Genomic DNA, 17,216 nt, shown 5'->3' on the forward strand with positions numbered 1-17,216 from the left:
TATTGTCTTAAGCATCTTTAAACTACAGTATAATACATAAGGGAATGTATGTCCTATATGCTCAGGATATGCAGGAAAAACTCAGGCTGAAGCTCAGAAACTTGGACAGGAGTGAGAATGGCAAATCCTACCAAGCCACAGAAGGAAAAGCAAACTTGTTGTAACCCCTGACAGATGGTTTAACTACTTCTTTCTCTCTCCACCCCACCAGCCTTTCATTATTTCCTAGCCACCTTCCCAATTACTTCCCAGGTGGCTTCCTAAAGCTCTTCTGTCCTCTCCTTTCATACAACCCCATGCTGCAGGCCCCATCCTGCAGCAGCCCATGCCATGTGGACTTGCTGCTGCCCCAGGGATGTGCAGCCCTGTGCCCTGGGAGCTGGGACATCCCACTCCAGCATCAGCTGTGGCTGTGCTGCTCTCAGAAAGGCAATGGCTCTGCCCAGCCCAGTGCCATGCTTTGGGCCATACCTGGCAAACAGCCAGGCTCAGGTCAAGGATTAAAGCCTTGCTTGGCTATCCAGGATCATGCCATGCATTGCTGCAGTGCCTGGCCGGAGGATGAGCAAAACCAGGTTTCTTTATGGTAATAGTGAGGAGTTCAGGGGCAGAGGGACGGACAGCAACAAGGCAGTGGCAAACAAGGCTTTAGTTCACTGCCTGCCAGAGCTGAGGGAACAAATAAACAGACAGATGAGCTAAACTGTCTTCTGAACCTCTGTATCAGTATTCACGTTACAGAGCCCGCTTCCAGCAATTCCAGCGTATTAATAATAAATGCTACATAATTACAGCAGACTTGCTTTGTCCTCTCTTTCTGTTTACTGTCAATGTCTCTTTAACCCTTTGCTGTCCACAGCTGGCTCTCCACTGGCACCAGACCCTCCACAGATGGCACAGCCCTGGCATCACTGATGGGTGTCTCTCCCAGCTCCCTCCTGGGCAGGTTGGGGTGCAAGGAGAGGTGAAGGAGAGCTCAAGTGCTGATACCACTCTGTAGGGATCACTTTTTACCTGTCAAAGCCCTGACAATCTTGCTGCAGGGCATGAAAAAGGTGTATTTGAAGCCTCAGGAGCACCCCAGGCTGGGATGAGTTGGGGACTTTGCAAACAGCGTCTCCAATGCACAGGGTTGTAACAAGTCACCAAGAGCCTCTTAACAGCAAAAAGGATTTATGACCTCTCCTGGTTTTGATCCCTTCCAGACTTGCAGCTGGATCTGCCTTCCCCACACACATGTTTTTGGGGTATCTCTACCCCAGCCCTTTGGGATCCTTACTGCTGCACCCATGGTCCTTGGGCTGTCAGTGATGACAACCACCTGGGATGCAAGTACACACTGCTGGGACCTGGAAGTGGGCTCTGGAGCAACCCCTGAAGGACATATTCCTGGGGACACAGAGGAGATGACCCACACAGGTCCCAAGACTGGCACCCAGGAAGGGAGGAACAAAGGTTTTGGATAATCAAGTTTCAAACCAAACACCTCCTGTGTTTGAACAGTGGCCACATCCCCTATTCTCAGCAGCACCACAGCCCCACACAGCTGCTCTTCCCAAGTCTCCTTCCTCATAGGCAGGCTGTGCCAAAATGCCTGCCCTGTCTGATCATTTCATGAGCTGATCCAAATGAGAGTTAAGGACCCTCTGAATTTTCAAAGTATGTCATCCAATGTAGCTGCAAACTGAACTCTGGAGCCTGTTTTATTTCCACAGGACTCTCGCTAAGTATTTCTTCCTCAGTTGCAACCAAAAAGCCTCAAAACTCTGAAGAAAGGCCCACATTAACAGTGCAATAGCAGTTTTTATCTGAGCACAGGTTTAATTTGCACCTTTCAGACTAGCTGTCTCTTTTCTAGCCTTGCAGGGAGGCTGCCATGGCTCCTAACATGGCTTCAATAAGAGAACAAATACCTCAAATGGGATTTCTGCAAGAAACAGCATGTAAAACAAAGTATGCCTGCCTTCCAGTGCAAATTAACTCAGCTTCTGACCCGATTGCAGACCTTTCCAGACAGGAGACACACTGGACAGCAAATGAATGCCAAACAAGTCAGATGCAAATCTCTGCCTGCACAGAGAGCCTCAAATGCTAAGAGAACACTTGACTCAAACAGCTGGGCACTGAAAAGCCTTGAAATGGAAAAACACAAACAACTTAAACCCAATTACATCACTCACACAGGGAAGGCTAGGCTGGAGTGACATAAGAACATCTACCCTTCAGACACTGTGTTTCCCACTCCACCTGGGACATGCAGAGCATCCCCCGGTGCTGAAATCCTGACATTGTTTTCCAGTGGTTCCCACAGCTGCACACATCCACATTGCATTTTCTGTACCATCTCTCCTCTGCCAGGTGAAGCATAGAAGATTTTTTTTTTCTCCCTGTAAACAGACACTTTTTTTTGATTTCTCAGAGAATGAGACAACAACCGGTCATTCAGGAATAATCACTAAAGAAAAAGGAAGACAGCACCTCTGTCCTAAAATGAGTACAGGCTCCAAGAAAAGTGGGAGGGAAGATGGTGCGAGGCCTGAGAGCAAGACGCAAAGGCAGGAGTCCTCTGTACCACTTACATGGAGCCTGCATGCCAGAGAAGGATGGAGCAGAATGGGGATTGGATAGAAATGGGATCATCATCACTACATCCAGCTCTTCCTTGGAGGACAGTACCAGGAAGACTACTTGGAGGGCAACACGCTACACAGTTAAAGCTAGCAGATCTCCCCAGGGTGCAATGAAGTTAATCTTGCTGGGTGGCCCTGGGTTGATTGTATCTCTGCTGTCTCTTCACTCACTGCCACTTTAGGCCAGCAGCTCTAATTTCTACATTGCAGGGACTTTTGCAAAGGGCACTCAGCAGGCTGGAGTCTCCCCACACCGTCACAGGGTGGTACAGCCAGCAAAGCAACCATCCATATGGACAGGAAGGGAAACCCACAAACACCTGCAAGGAAGATGACATATGTCAGCCCCAGAAAGGAAGATCCCGAGCTGGAGTGGGGCACATGCAACCTGTGCTGCTGGAGGAGCTCCCACTCACAGGGGGAAGCGATGGCCCTGCCAGTTCCTCGCAGCACCCACCAGACACACGGGCAGCCCCCAGCACTGCTGAGGTGGCTGTCACAGGAGGATTCCAAGGGTGGATGTGCCCGGACTGATCCCTGCTCAGTGATCAACATTTACCCTAGGATTATCAGCCAGCACTCATAGATGCAAATACAGAAAAGCATGAGCGTTCTGAGGTCCCAGACTCATCTCCAGGACAGTCTGCATCCCAATCCCCTGCCAGGGCTGTTTCCCCACTTTCTAACAACACCCATGTCCAAACCTACCCCCCCAATTCTCCTCAGGATTCTCCTCAGCAGTTGACGACAGCATGTTGCAGGCTGGGTGAGCCTCCTGTGTCAGCCCCCTCCACAAGCCATTTAGAAAAAAGACAGCAAGTTATTAATTACAAATTAAGCTGCTAATTGATACTAAGCTCTGTTAGCTCTAGGGGAAACAGAGGCAGAGCTGTGCCCTCACACTACGTTTCACTGACTGCAAGTGCAATATGAGGGGCCTGAGCTCCCCAAGAGAGCTGCTGAGGGCACAGTCACACCACTTCCAGCTTGAGCTGCATGCCTCAGCCCAGAGATCTCTTAATACTGCACTTCCTCCATCCCTGACCTGCCTCCAAGCACTCTGACCACCAAAGTTTTGAACAACCTCTCCCAGCTGACAGTCAGACCCCAGACCACCACCCACAAGCACTAGTGATTGCCTCCCCCAGACTTCTGTAACACTGCACTTAGGAGTGAGAGTCCCAGGGCTCACCCCAAATAAAGATTTCCTCTCTTGGAGGGGATGAGCAGTTTTCCTATCACCACAGCCCAGCAGCAATTCAAGGTCTGTACAAAAGGCCCCAGGTTTTTCTGGTCCTGTGTGGACTCCTGCGTCTTGCAGGGAATAAGGAGATGAAGCCATGCAAGAAATGGCCCATGTCAGGCAGGAAGGATCATGCCATCTGAAATCCTAGATCTTAAGAAATCCTCCTGCCAAAAGTTCCTCAGCTCTGCCTTCTGAAAAGCTAACAGCATGGGGCAGAATTACCTCTTCTCTTAATAGGTAACAAGTAATAAGTAATTAAACAATAATATTAGTAAATAATGAATAAGAGGAAGTAAAGTTCTAAAGTATTTCACCCCTTTGCCCCAGCTTTGAAGCACAAGGGAAGTTCTTCTCTTGCAAGAGAAGCTCAGCACTTGCCCGCTTTGGACAGACATGCCTTGTTCAGGGGCTCTGCTGGAGCAGGACCAATTCTGCTGGGTTTGGCAGTCAAGCAGCTGATGCCAAGGGTTCCATCCATCCACTCCCGCACTGCCCTTCTCCTCTGGCAGCTCAATTAAGCCTAACGAATTACATCCAGCACAAGTCATGAGCAAACACAGGAAGACTTGGTGGCCACAGTGCTGTGCAAGCAGAAGGTGAATAAATAAAATTGACTCAAGTTTATAGAAGATGCCAATTCAGTGGTAGAGAATCTGTGAAGCATCTGTTTGGGTGACTTTGGCCCAAAAGGGGACAAAACAAAAATGACAACAAAAAACAAGTTCTATCTTTAAATGGGAAAAACTCCAGAGAAGTTTTATACTATTTTAACATTTAAGTTTTAGAAGAAAAAGAAAAAGAAAAAGAAAAAGAAAAAGAAAAAGAAAAAGAAAAAGAAAAAGAAAAAGAAAAAGAAAAAGAAAAAGAAAAAGAAAAAGAAAAAGAAAAAGAAAAAAAGACTATATGTAGTTACCAGAATGGATTTAGGATCAGAGTCATAGCATATTGTAGCCTGACTCAGATCTCAACTTAATGCTGTGCAGGGGGCACATGATCAACCATCTCAGGTATGGAGACCCTGCAGGTCAGGGCTGAGCATCTCAAGGATGGGACTTTTCCCCATCTCCTATTCCTGTAGCAGTGTTTGACATGGGGACATGATAATTCTCAATGCCTGACTGGCTGACCCCAAATTGGGCTGTGGCCTGCTGCCCTGTCCCTTAGTGCTTACAAAAACCAATCCATCTCCTGCCTCTCCCTACCCATCAAGGAATTTGAGATTATCATGATGCCCCTCAACATCCTGTTTCACCTTCCCAGGCTGCAAAGATCCACTGCTCCCAGCATCTCCAACATCTTTCTTCTCCACAAACCCTCCAAGTTCCCCTGCCCAAACCACCCCAAGGAGTTTTGACATCTCATTCCCCCAGGAGATGATGGTGGGGAAATCTACAAACCAAGACAAACTGCACAGCTTCTTAACAGATAATAACTGCCCCCCAAACCTAGTTGTATCCAGTTGTAAACAGCTGCCACAGCTCTCCCTTGAAAAAACAAAAGAGCCCTGCTCCATGGTGGCATGAACAGTTGCCGTTTCAAGACAGTTTCACTCCTCCCTTCCCCTTCCCTTCCCCGTTCAATTTGAAGTCAATTACAGGAAGGTTAATGGGGCAGAGAGGATGCCAGTTGGCTGGGTAATGATGTCAAAGCACCTGGCATTGCCTGGGCAACAGCTAGGCAGCAGGGATGCAAATGAAGGCACAGGATTGCACTTGGTCCCTCAAAACGAGCTGATGCAATTAAGTGTATCAGCATTAATGAACATGGAAATAACGAGAGAGCGCCCAGAGAAACAAGACACTGATGGGGGGCGGGGGCTGTGCCCACAACAGGGAGATATGGTGATGGGCACCATGTTCTGGCTGTCAGTGGGAACAGCTTCCCACAGTGCTGTCATTCTCCCAAGGTTTCACCCAGATGTGCTTTCTGTGGGTTAACACTCCAGTTTTGCACACCTGAGACCAAATCATGTTGATCTGCTGAAAGCTCCCCTCATGCAGCTCCTAGCTCCTGTCCAGACAGTCTGTGACAGGAAGAGTAAGAGGGGAGATTGTGTGCATCAAGAGGCCACATCACAGAATGACCTGATAAACACGGGGCCAAGGCAGCAAAGACCCAGGGGCAAGAGGTGCACAGGAGCAGAGGGGTTTGAGGGCATTTCAGTGCAAAGAGCAGTGACCTGCTCAGTGGGAAGGCTGTTCCAGCAGCACAGACCAGACTCTCCAAAGCTTGTAGTCCCCACATCATCTGCAACTGATGTTTTGGAGTTTTCAGGCAGGGGAGCAGGAACCTCTATATGTGGTGCTGTCTATCAGTACAGCACTTGGCACAGTGTGCTTCCATGGACCAGGACTACAGAGCAGCACATCAGAGTATCACAAAGCCTCAGACACCAGCAGAAAGTCCTTTCCAGCTTTGTTCCACCATCCAGCTGCTGGATCTTCTCCTTAGTCCACCAGCTCCATCAGATCCCCCTCAGCACAATTACTGCTTGCAAAGCCTTCACTCCAATACTATTGAATGCTTTTTTTTTTATCCCTGGCCTTTAAGACCACTGCATGCCACCACTCTCCCTCTTTCCTGACACCACCTCAGACACCAGCACAGCTCGGGTGAAGCAGCTGCCTTTGGTCCTCATGCAGAGCATCCATCCCTCCAAGTCCAGGCGCCGTACGGAGTGGTGCCCCTTTCGTGCTCAGCCTCTTCACACTCTACTCCCAAAACACACTGCAGGACAGCAACAGCTCCACCAGTAGCCAGAGTGAGGTCCCACAGGGGCTCTGCTGCCCCAAGAAAAGCCGTGTTAGAGGGATAGGGAAAGGCTGACAACATTTCCCACACCAGTGACTAGCAGAGCTTGCACAGTTGAGACGCAGCTGTGCAAATGAGACCTCAGCAACCACCCCCAGCCCCAGTGATTCCCCACAGGCGTGAAGAGCAGTATCAGGGACACAAAGAAGCCGACGCCACAGGGAAGCACTTGGGTCACGCATCCATTTACAAGGTCATCGCCCTGTGCCTCTTTAAAGTACTTCACTTTCGCCAGAGGCAATTCAAGGTGACTCGGACAGACCATGCTGCCGCTGCCCCTGTTCCCACCGATGCTCCCTGCTATCCCTGGAGAGCCACGGGGAAACCAGGGCATCCTTCTCTGCCCTCTGGAAATGGCCCAGCAAGGCAGCAACCCCGGCCAAAAATAACACGGGCAGTGGGTAAAAGCAGAGCAGCCGTTGGCTCTGCAGGGACCGGAGCATCCCCAGCTAATCCATACGCAGGCTCTGAGGGACCCAGTGCTTGCCTCAAGCAAACACCTTCCAAACAGCCTCCCTGCCCACCACAGTGGGACCGGGCATGTCTGGGCTCACAGCAGCGCCATCCCAATGCCAGGTCTCTCCTTGAGTCTCCACATGTTGCTTTTAAATGTCAGCAGTAAAACCAGCTACAGAGAGGGAATTAAATGGAGGAGGGGGAGGAAGGGAAAAAAAAAAAAAAAAGGGAGAAGAGACAGCTCTGGTAATGAGTCAGCCAGAAGCCTCAGAATCCACTTGAAACACGTAGGGCTTAATTTAACTTAATGGTTTTGTCAAACACTGGCACTCTGTTAAAAGCACAGGAGAGCTGGTAATCCAAATGCCAGTGGCTCTGCCTTTGCTAGTCATAAGAAAACTGCTGTTCCAGTCCCCAGATAGATCCATCTGGTTCATGCAGGCAGCAAGTATGGCCCTGGCTAATGCAGTCCCTCATGAGGGTAGTTCTGTATTTACTTAGCACCAGCAGCAGCTCTGACTTTGCCCAGAACACAAAAAATAAACATAGCCACTACATTTCTGAGCTTGTACATGTCTTAAGGCAGCTCCAGGCTTCTCCTGAAAACACAGCTCTGTCAGGGGAAGAGAGATTTGCAACTTACCCTCAGGAAGACAAAATGAAATCTCTGACCTATGCGGACTTTGGAAAGAAGTTGGAAGAAAAAAAGAATAGCAAAGCCTTTGCTCACAAGCAGGCAGAGAAAGACATGAACTGAGCTGAAAAAGCAGCTGGTTCCCCACCCAGCCCTGCTCTCCCTCCTCTTTGCAGCAGCCCTAGGTCAAGAGCCCCCAGCAAACCCCATGAGATGAAATAGGCCTCAACCCTAGGGTAGCTCTATCTCTGCTGCTGTCAAATCCCCTTCTAGAGAAAAATGCAGAAATTTCGACCTGCCAGTTAAGATGATCTTCCTTCTGCAGACTGAGCCCACCTTTATACACAGTAAGAACAAGCAGAGAGTGTTTAACACTCCTTGCCTGCCGTGATGCCCTATTCTGCCAGTAGATTGGGAATTTGGGACATCTCATTTTGGTTTTATCCCCTCTCTATGGGCACCAGCAGATGAATTTCAACACCAGGCACTGTGTGATTCAAGCCACTGAGCCACGGGCACACCAGGGACAGCGACCAGGGCACTCTCCTCTTTGCAATGACAACAGTCCAGTAAGGTCAAGCTTACCTGTAGAGTCTTGGGAGTAGGCTAAACCATCACTTTTAACCTTGCAACCATCTCGAGGACATCAGTCACTGACCTGTCCTCTGCACCCACATCCTCCCATGCAGCAGCAGCCACCACAAACTGGTGAGACCAGAGATGCTGCTGAGCTCTGCCCACCTCCCCAGCCCCGTATGCTCCCAACAGCAGGTCCCAGAAACCTTCCCTTCCCTAGGGAAGTCCCCACTTCCCAGCACATTCCTCAACCCTCACTCAGAGGACCAGCTCTGCCATGTACCCCAAGGCAGAGGGAGGTTCAAAAGGCCAGCACTAGAGGAAGCAGTGCTGCCAACCCCCAGAGCAGAGGACTAGAGAGAGAAACAAAGCCCTAAACTCCAGGGCCATGGGCACATTCCCTGCTCCACACAGTGCAGGTGGGGAAAGGCCTTCAGGAAAACTCAGGGCGGGGCAGTGGAGGCTTTTGAGCCTCTGCATCCCCTTAAACCTCCCCCTCCATCCCAGGACCTGGATTCCTGTTTGATTTAAGACACAAATGGGATCGAGTTTAAAGGTCTCAGCCTGGCCCTTGACTCCTTGGTGGGAGTCTTTCCACATCACAAAACCACCAGACAATTCAGCCTGATTGACAGCCTTTCAGGCAGAGGGGCCCGGAGCTGAGGGAGGGAAGGGGGCTGTGGGTCAGGGCTCGGGGGCGGGGGGGGGCGGGGTGCAGCCAGAGCAGTGCATGGGGCAGGGAGAGCCGGGGACGGTTGTTCAAGGTTTGTGCTTCCACAGGAGAAAGGTTTTTGGGAAAGGCTGAGAGGCAGGAGTATCCTTAAGGAGCTATTAAGTACACTTAAGTTACACTTAATACAGGCAAAATCCGAACTGCAGATAGCACACACAAACGGAAAATAGAGATTTGGTACAATGCACTTTTTCCTGAGGTAAGTGCATGGCAGCATACACCAGAGAAAGCAGGAAGCTGAGGGCAAGGCAGAAAGGGGACCCCAGGCTCACAGAGAAGAGAGGAGTCAGTGACAGGCAAGAGCCAGGAGACATCAGGGATGGAAAAACAAGTGAGCAAAGCCAGAATTCAGTGACCCTGGGCTCAACCACTGGGGCTGCAGCAAAGGCTGAGATGGCAGCACAAAAGCACACACATGGACAAGTGCCATATTCTGCCTTGGGCCCTATCCCGGCTCTCCAGCTCTAGCAAAACCCAGCCCAGTGAAGGGCCTTGACCAAGTTATCCCTGCAGCACAGGCAGGACCCCAGTAGCAAAGATGAAGTGCTTCCCCACCTCCTCCACCCTTCTACTCCTCACACTCCAGCTTAGGAGAGGTGGGCACAACGGTCACCTCCCTCCAACACAGTTCTTCCCCCTGTTCCAGGGCTGATGCCAGCAACCTTCATGGGTCTGCAGAGCCCAGTCTTCCACGGTATGTGGTCAGACCCTTCCAAGCCCATTCACCTTGCTAATTTTGGGAGAAGGTTCCCTTGAAAATATTCTCACCTTGCAGTCTGGGTCAAACTCATGTTTGCCAGCTGCTCTTCTCAAGACAACACTTCTGCAATAGGATGAGAGTCATCACTTGGGGAGACAAGGCAAGGGAATGCAAGAGGACCACAGATACTTGTCACACTCCCTTATTTATGTTCCCTTTTACACACAGGAAACCCTTTCTCCTACCTTTTTTTTTTCACCCTCCTCTAAATAAAAGAGAAAAAATTTAAGCTGGCTCTCTAAAGCACAGCAACAGCCAGCCCATCTCCATGGCTTGCCAAGAGAGCAATTCATCCTCTGTCTCTATTATGCAGTAGGTAAAGCCCCCCCTCTCACTTTTGTTCATCTCCCCGCTCTTTTGTCTGGCCCTGAAAGCGTTGATCACTCCTGCATGAGGAATGTGAAACTGATGTGATGTGATAGGAACAATGCTCCAGCCCCGGTCCTTGCAGCCACATCAAAGTCCCCATTTGCATGGCTTCCCCTTGCCTGCCTGTCCCCCTCTGCCCCTGGCCATGCTCTGGCTGCTTCAGCGCCTTCATTGTCCTCCCAGCTTCGAGAAGCAGCCTTGGCCTCCTGCTAAAAGGTGCTCCGTAGGCTTCCCATGCCTGCCTGTGGGACATGGGATCCACGGGCAGCATCTGGCTGGCAGGAGATGTGACAGTTGCAGGTGGCACTGCTGACTAGGGTGCACCAACATGCTCTCCCTGTTCATCCTGCTGCTGTCTGGTTCCCCAGCTTCCATTCCCCAAAGGATGCTTCTCCCCAGAGCACTGCCAGGCTGGGATGGGGGCCTAAAAGGATGGAGAGGTAAGGAAGACAAATCCGGAGGTGTGGGGCAGTGGGGCCCAGCCCTGCTAGAGAATGGGGAAGTGCATTAGCATAAAGATTAGGACATTTCTAAACCAGTGAAAGGCACAGAGGCAGTTCAAACTGAAAATGCTCTGCTCTTGCAGTATCTGGGGGAGGTCGGACCCTGCCTGTACTTCTGGTGTAGTGGGAGAGACCAGGATGCAGACACTCAGTGAGGACACAGCCTGACAGCTGGACACCATCACACTTGTAAGCACTTCCAGCCCTCCAGCAATGGCAGTGGCAGAGGGCTCCGTGGGTGCTGCAAAAGCTGCTGGAGCAGCTGCATAACCACAGTTCTGGGTCTAGGCAGCCTCCTGCCAGGCTGCTGAACCCAGGAATGCTGTAACCAGGTAAAAATCCTGCTGTGCCTTTGCAATGAGCAGCTACAAACCAATGCCCTTCCCAGACCACACTTCACAAGGAGCCCAGCTTGCCAGACTTCATCAGGTCAAAGGCTTTAACCCAGCAAAGGAGACTGGTGAGAGAAAACAAACCCTCCAGCAAGACAGCCTGTCCCACAGCAGCTGTAGCTCCATAGCAAGCCTCTGTTGACATGACAGCAACTGGAAAGTGATCGCTCTACACCTCCCCAAGGCACCGTCTGCCTCTAAGTCCAGTGGGAGCTCCAGACAAGCAAGTTCCCTTTCCCTTCAAAGGGCATCCAGGTGCCTCCTGATACATAGGGAGATACAGGCACCTTGGCAGGGAAGGGGAAATCCAGGCAGTGGCCGTACCAGCTGTGGAGCAAGGGAGAGGCTGACATGGAACAAGTCCAGAGTAAAGCAGTAGTGGGGCCACAGGGAACCCTGTGCTGGAAACAGCAGGGATACTGATGTCTCTGCAAAACTGAGGGCTGCTGCTACACCTCACAAGCTGAACGACTTAATTTTTGGCAAAGAGGAAACAAACTTAGCTTACCCTTGCCATCAGGGCCCACAATTTTCTATCCCTCTCATCCTGCAGTATCAGTCTTCCATTAAGCCATGACACCAACCATGATGCTGAACTGGTCTGTGCCACTAACCAACACACAGAGATGGCCAGCATCTGTCTGCTGAACAGCAGAGGCTTCCAGATCCAGCCATTTCCAACACAGAGTGCAAGATCCAGGTGAATCTGTGAATCTGCAGTCAAGGCTTTGAGCCCAAGCACATCTCCACCTTGCACCTATACAGAGGTCAGTGATGAAGAGGGACTCCAGGTGTTTTGGCTTCAAATGCACAGAAAATATAAACAAACAGTCCAAGAGCCATGCATGGAGCATCAGCCCCAAGATCCGAATGCACTCATGGGTTACACATAAGGTGTAGTGCTCTAAGGTTAAACAGGCACTTCTTAAGCATTTCCCAGGCCACCTCTTCTCAAGCAGCCTCCCTCATCTCGAGATGCCCTACCTTTCCTCCATTTTTACCTGGTTTTGCTTATTTTTTATAAGCTTATAAATGGTAAGCTTTATAATTTGCTTATTATTTGACCCCCATTTGAGTGCCTCTGCTCCTCATCTCTGGCTGGAGCTCATGAGCCTGCCAAGGGGCACAGCACTGGCAACTATTCCTGATTTATACTGATGGAGAATATAACTTCCCTTTACTAAAGTAAATAGAGTCACTACCAAGAGGCAGAGCACAATATTTTTTTATTAATGATCATATTTCTGCCTCAGTGCTCACGGGGGAGGCAAGACAGTCAACATGGAAGTACTAAAACCCTCTTCCTAACACTCTGGGTCACATTTGCTACACAAGAAGCCTGCTGCTGTGCATTACACCTGGCCAATGTCACTCCTGTTGAGGAAAGAAGTCTCTGCTAGAGGAGTATCTTGGGGTATGATTAAGGAGGATATTTTATGCTGGCACTCAGACTTTTCCCTGCCAAGGTGGTTTACCTTAGGATGACACCAGAAAGGCTGTTTGGCTGTAGCTGTCCTCACACACTAAACAGAGCCCCCAGCAGTTTTGAGGTGCCTTCATCAGGCTGGGAGAAGTGCAGCACACCCATGCTGCCCTCCCCTCTGCTGGACTCTTGCCTGGTTATCCACAGGGGATAAAGCTCAGAGTTCCCTGTGGTGGGCTGACCCAGGCTGGATGCTCACCAAAGCTAATCTATCACTCCCTTCCTCAGCTGAACAGAGAAGGTAGAAAACACAGCAAAAACTCCTCAGTCAAGATTAGGGAAGGGAAAAATCACTCGCCAATTACAGTCACTGGAAAATCAGACTCAGCTTGGGGAAATTAATATATTTTATTACTAATTGAATCAGAGTAGGGTAATGAGAAATTAAACCAAATCTTAAAACATCCTCCCCCCACCCCTTCCTTCTTCCTGGGCTCAACTTCACCCTCAATTTTCTCTACCTCCTCTCTCGCAGAAGCTCAGTGGAATGGGGATTAGAGGATGCAGTCAGTTCAGCACACGTTGTCTCTGCTGCTCCTTCCTCCTTAGAGGCTGGAATCCTCACACTCCTCCTATGCTCCTGAGTGGGTTCCTTACCACAGGAGTCAGTACTACACAAACTTCTCCAACGTGGATCTGTCTCACCAGCTGCAGTTCATTTACTTCTCCAGCATAGGTCCCCTCCACAGGGTCAGGAAGAGCCTGTTCCAGAGTGGGCTCCCCACAGGGTCTCAAGTCCTGCCAGGAGCCTGCTCCAGCACAGGGTCACAACCTTCTTTGGGCATCCACCTGCTATGGTGTGAGGTCTTCTACAGAATGCACATGGATGTCTGCCCCAGGATGGACCTCCAAGGGCAGCAGGGGCACAGCTGTCTCAAGGGCTGCAGGGGCAGAGCCCTGGTCTTCATCATGGGCTGCAGGGGAATCTCTGCTCTGACATCTGGAGCACTTCTTCTCTCCAGGCCTTCGCTCTCTGCAGAGCTGCCACTCCCACATACCCTCATTCCTCTCTTCTCTGGCTGCAGCTGCAATTTTCCCCCCCATTTCTTAAATCTGTTATCCCAGAGTCTCTACCATAGTTGCTGGTGGGCCCAGCCATGGTCCCACTCCAACAGAAGGGTCCTTGCTGATGCTGCATGAGGAAGAGGGAATAAGAGCTCTGTTCCAGTAAGGGATAAAGTGATTCCCACACTGTGCTCACTGGGCATCACCCTCTAAAAGTGGGAAAACACCGCAGAACGTCCTGCCCCCACCAGCAAGGCGGGGTATCACTCCTCCCCTGGGGTCAGGGACCAGGAGATATCCGACCTTTTCCTTTGCTCTGCCCCAGTGGTTCTCACAAGCTCCTGGCCACCTCCAGCAGGTGATGGTGACCCCATGGGATGCTGCATCTGGAGAAAGCCCCCTCAACTTACCTTACACCAGCATGGCAGTGTGCTGGAGCTCAACACTCCTAACCCTTCCAGCCCACAGAGAGACAAAATGCAGCGAGACAGTTCAACAGAGCCACCTGGCTCACTGCATCCAACTGCCACTGGAGTCATACAACAGGTGAAGAGATCTTAAATATAGCTAGACAGATGTTGTTTCAGGGCTTCCTAGTTCTCTGTCCTTAATTCATTCCTGATTTCTGACACAGGAATTGACCAGCCACAACACGTGCGTGTTTCTTTGCTTTCAATTCGCCCAGCAAAATCCATCTACCCTGCCTGTCTCATCTGGTTTCCATCAAGCCTGCTGAATTCTCCTCTAGTGAAATAAGCAAGCTTACTGTAACACCCTCTTTTGTAAGAGCATGGTGAAAATGACAGTCTTTCTGGTACCTGACTATTTCCCTTCACAGGAGCTAAACATTGCTTGTTTTCAATTGTGAACTGTTCTGACTGCTTAAAATGCATGAAAGTACCAAGAGAGTCAATTCAACCAGGAAAGAAGTTTCTAAAAGAGAATATTTACTAACCTTACAGTTTTCTGTGGAGAAGTTTAGGCTTAGAATTTACCAGCCAAGGCTGTGGGGGTCTGCAGGTGAACATGAAGGGGAAGCAATGCAATTCAACATCTGCCTTGTCCAGAGGCAGCCATGAGGAGACAGAAATCAAATTGTGGTTTAAGGTTCCTGGTCAAAGCCCCACTCCAGTGGATGTGTGGGAGACAGAGCAAAATATCCTCCAGCTTGCATAGACTGGGGATTTTTTGACTTTTGGTACCAGAGCCACAAGCCACCTTTGGATCTAGCAAAACATAATTCCAGTCCTCTCCAATATGTTTTCCATCTCGAGGCACTTCCTTAGGGCTCCTCAGACTGAATTTGAGGCAAGAAAGAGAGAACAGAAAACCCAGACCTGTTCCTCCCATACTCCCTGCTCCTTCCTTATTGCTTTTCTGGTGGCATACACACCATGACAAAGGAGCTACTGGCTCATCAAAGTTACTGGCCCTGTGATAAATGCTGACAAAGAGGCAGCATGTGAGTCAGAGTGACCCTTTGACCTAATACCAGCCAGAGAACCAGGTCAAGCTGCTATCTGCAAACACCTGGAATACCCACAGTGTTAACTTCTGCCCAGACACCAGCAGCCTCAGAGCAGGGGAGAGTCCCCAGGGATGCACACAAATAAACCCACCAGAGAGCTCTCCTCCCATACCCACTCCTGCCTAAGCAGGGCAATTGTACATCTGGAGCCAGGCAGCTGACAGGAGCCCAGCATGGTGCACGCCAAACTATGCAGAAGGAAACCTGGCCCCTGGTCTCCATTTGCAAAATGCTTGAAGTCTGATGCTTTCATCACAGGAAACATCCACACTCCTTACACTTTAGGATTTAATTTCCCTCCTGCAGTAGCCTGGAGTTTTCATTTCTCATCCTCTCTTGTTTTGGTTTCCTTACAGTCTTTTCACATCCTTGCCTTTTTTTTTTTTTTTTTTTTTTTTTTTTTTTTTTTTTTTTTGACGGCTCCTCAAGTTTCATTCTCTTTTCCAAGTTACACAAAATGAATTTAAGACTTCTGCCACTCCTCCCTGCTCATTAGCAGACATAAATTAAAGAGATTACTTACAATGCCACTTGAGACACCTTCAAGCCTCTTATTGCTTTACCATGGACTGTGAATTCTGATCCACCAAGGGAGTTTACATTCAGACCTTGCCAAATGTGTATCTACATCCTGTTAGGTTGGGGGGAAGAGCTCCCATCCTTCTCAGAAATAAAGTCAGATTAAGACTTCGCTGGAAGTTTTCCATTCCTGCATCAAGTTTTGTTGCAAAAAAGTTACCACCTGCTAAGGTGTTTTGACACTAAGTAGCAGATATGGCCAGCTTGCAGGAAAAACAAACAAACAAACATGCAATAAATGATTTTTTTTTGTTTGCTTCATGGAGTTTGGATAGGATGTTACCAGATGTGTACTAGAAACAGCTACCACCTGCAGGGTCCAGGTCAGCCACAGCCTCCCACAGAGACCACGGCTGCAGTGATCCAAGGAAATTCACTGCACACCAGCCTGCTGCCAGCACCAAGAGAATGCTGTTGATTTCTACACTTCCAGGTGACAAACAGCTGAGGATCTGAAGACTTTTATTGTTATGCTCAGCTGCACCTATGACCTCCCCTCTGTGATCCTGTGTGTCAGGGAAGAGGCTGAGAGAGATGCCACTTGCTCCATGCTCATGGGTGTGCTGACATTTGCACCCAGCAGTTCAGGGACACAATCACAGTTATTTCTGAAGTCTCATATGATGTTCACAGGTACAGCCTCTACTGTTAAAAGCTCAGTTGGGGCAAACCAAAGGGCACAGGGCTTACAGAGTCCTGCCTGTACCACAGCACCATTTGAACCCTGACATATAGATCCAAGCAAGATGCAAAACTGAGCTTACGTGTCCCAGGAATGGAGGGCAAGGGGCTCAACCATAGGTGAGAAAAGAGCAGCAAGAAGGACTGAGCATGTGTCAGGAGATGCTCTACCCCAGCTGGTCACAGGAAAGGGGCTGGGAGTGATAAGGACAGAGCACAAAGCCAACAGCTCAACAACTATCAGCTCAGAGCACCAAGGCACAGTGAGTGCACATGGGCCATCGCTGCTACATAAGGCACCACATGCCTTAATCTCTCCCAGGGGAGAGAACCTCATCCAGCCCAGACTGTTTGTGTACTCAGCTAATTTTGTTGCCTGACTTTCCACCTACTTGCTCAGCAGAAAACTGATCCTCCCAAGTAATCATCACTATTTCGTCCCTACCCTCGGACCCGAGGCCATGGCACAGGCAAAACCTTCCACACTGCATCAGCTGCACACCCAGTGTCACAAGGGCAACTGGCTCTCCTTGCCATGTCCCCTTTGCTGAAGCTCCCCTTCCAGGCTGAGCACCACCTATGCCAGCACAATCAAATACTGCAGTCCACTTGTTAACCTAAACAAGCCTCCTATATCCCAAAATGCTGTTCCAAATCTCCTCTGTGGCTCCTACATACAAGTCAGGCTGTTCAAGCGCAGTAATATAATTAAGGGGAAAAAATGCCCTGCATACACCAGGGAGTATCCTTAACAGCATGAGCTTAGTATTAGCTCTTGCTAGAGCACAGTGAGACTCTTCCTGGCTACTGCCTCCAGTGCTGGTGTCCAC

At 49.8% G+C, this 17,216-nt stretch overlaps 1 protein-coding gene across 1 annotated transcript in view; it reads right to left on the reverse strand.

The window, feature by feature from the left end:
• CNTFR (ciliary neurotrophic factor receptor) overlaps nucleotides 1-17,216 on the reverse strand; it is a 221,829-nt gene that overhangs the window by 176,481 nt on the left and 28,132 nt on the right.

Source organism: Vidua macroura, chromosome Z (assembly GCF_024509145.1).
Source record: "Vidua macroura isolate BioBank_ID:100142 chromosome Z, ASM2450914v1, whole genome shotgun sequence".
Taxonomy (NCBI): domain Eukaryota; kingdom Metazoa; phylum Chordata; class Aves; order Passeriformes; family Viduidae; genus Vidua; species Vidua macroura.